The sequence below is a fragment of the Pocillopora verrucosa genome, chromosome 8 (assembly GCF_036669915.1).
Source record: "Pocillopora verrucosa isolate sample1 chromosome 8, ASM3666991v2, whole genome shotgun sequence".
Lineage (NCBI taxonomy): Eukaryota > Metazoa > Cnidaria > Anthozoa > Scleractinia > Pocilloporidae > Pocillopora > Pocillopora verrucosa.
The window spans coordinates 799495-802081 of NC_089319.1; positions in this window are offsets into that span (position 1 = coordinate 799495).

Below are 2587 nucleotides of genomic sequence, written 5' to 3' on the forward strand. Positions count from 1 at the left end.
TTCTGTGCAAGCCAATAATTAACCATATCTACGAAGATGAGTTTTATATATAAAGGGGGTAAGTTTCTAAAGAAACTGTGGTGCTGCGTTCGTGGGAGAGTATAACAGATAGTTTAAGAGAATCGAAGGCGAGGTATTTGTCGGTGTGGGTAGGTTTACGGTAAACACTTGTCTATATTGGCATATTTTCGCCAAACCTAAGGATCCTGTCACGAAAGAACAACGAACCGACGCCAATTATTCTATTCCTTGCAATGACTGTACAACGAATACATCGGACAGACCAAACGTCAGTTTAGTACACGGTTAAAAGAGCACCAAAAAGCGGTTTTCCTTTGCAAAAAGGAAAATTCAGCTTTATCGGAGCATACGTGCCTAACTAACCATACAATTGGGTGGGATAATTCTAAAATTATCACCACTAATCGGCGTTACCACCAGCGCCTTTGTTTGGAGGCTTGGCATATTAACTCCGCCCACGCTCCTTTAAATCGTGACGATGGCGGCTAGCTTCCTGACGCCTATTTACACCTCGTCAGAAAAAAGGCCGCTAATTAGTGATCATATAAAAGGACCTCTTGTTGCAGCGTTTAGATCACCCCAGATGAAGGTACTAGACAGGAGTGTCGAAACGTTGGGTCTATGAATTGTAACTTCTTCGGTTACATTCATTAAATCTGCAAACCAGAGTAGCATCAAACTATGTCTGATTGTCCACCTGGTTGCCGTGTGAACTTTAATATATTTTAGGGTAGTTAAAAGTTAACAACTGAGTTGAAAACGTGATGTGGCCACCTTAAAGAGTTTAGAGTTTAACGTTTCGAGCATTAGCCCTTCGTCAGAGCGATTGGAGGAATAGTGAATTGTGTTGGGTTTATATGTAGCAAATGGAGCTACGCTATTGGTGGGAATATGGTGATGAGAAAACAAGAATAAATTAGCTGAATGAAAAGCGCTCCTTGATACCGTGGGGATTAAGAGTGCCGATTTGGAAGATAAAATTTTGTTCCAGAGTTTTGCAGCTTCCGAACTGCCTAGCTGTAGGGAAAGACCGCAAACTGCCATATGCTGTTTAGAATGATTAGGGAGATTACGGTGTCTAGCGACTGGTTTGGATGTGTCCTTGTCATTTCTTTCTACGTAGCGAAGGTGTTCTCGGAATCGGTCACCTAGTCGTCTTCCTGTTTCACCAATTTATAACCTTTTTGCAATAAGTGCAAGTTACGCAGTAAATGACATTAGCGGAGGTGCACGTAAAGCCGCAAAACTCTGGAACAAAAATTCATCTTCCAAATCGAACCCTCTATCCCAACAAACGCTTTTCATTCAATTCATTTATTTTTGTTTTCTCTTTACACGTGCACTCGTAAGATCCCTGAGTAATGTCACAAACAGCATTCACATCACAGTCGCGTGCTTCATCAGTACATTCGTTTCGTACATTCGGCAGCTACTAGTACTACACGACTGAGTCCTTATAAACATTTAAAAAGTATCTTAGAACATTCCTGAAGCTTACAACACAACTATTTTGGTAGTATTGTAGCGGAGCTCGCAGAGCGTAGCCCCGTAATTATACAAAATAGTAGTAACCCATCAAGCCGAAAAAATTTGGATGTACCGTACAAGGTGCTACTTTTAACATGCGTGGTCAAGTGTACCGCGGGCACGCCAGCGCCACGGCTTTGTTCAGTAGTCCAGTGGTCAGTGCACTGGGCTCTGAGTCGGACGACCCGGGTTCTAGTCCTGGCCGGGGCAAGGCGTTGTGCCCTTGAGGCGGGCGGGAAAAAAAATGCGAGCTCCGCTTTTAGGCTTGGCTAAATCTATACATTATCATGACTACGTGACCTAATAGGATGTTCCAGAAAGTTTCATGGTATGACAGTAGAATGTTCGTGGATGCATGTTAGCATGGCGTATCAAGTTGCCTGTGCAGTTGGTTCCGTTTCCTTGAAATCCATCTTTAAATGTGCAGTTGTGAGATCCCAAGGTATTTTTACACTAAACATTCACATCACAGTCGTGTGTTGTGTCATGCAGCACATTCGTTTACATCTAGAACACGGAAATGAATATCATGTTAATGAGACCCTTTCTTTACGCAATGCAGGTGTTGCACTCGTCTTGTATGAATCTTACTCTGCTAGTGATCCTGTAAGAGGCCCTCATGTTGTTACACGTGGCATTAATACGACAACCATGCAGACTTATTTCAAATTCGTCAACCGGCCGACGATAAGCGTGAAAAAATACAATTGTTTCGTCTCTTCTTTCTCCACACTGTTGAGCGGCAATGTTATGCAACAGCAACAATTTTGACCGCAGAAACAGCACGATGGAAAAAGAAGACTTATGACCAGCCATTTTAAGTTTTTCACTTTTGTGACATCTGAATAAATAAGATCAATCATCTTTTCCTTTCGTGGAATAGATGTGAACTGGAAACGTTTTCAGTCGTGGAGCACAAAAGCGTACCAAAGTGCACAAAATACTGCAATACTGAATTTCAAAAAGATGTTAGAGCTGATTAAAAATTTTTTTCCCTAAGAAAAATCATCTGAACAAGTAATCCATTTAACCTTTCCTA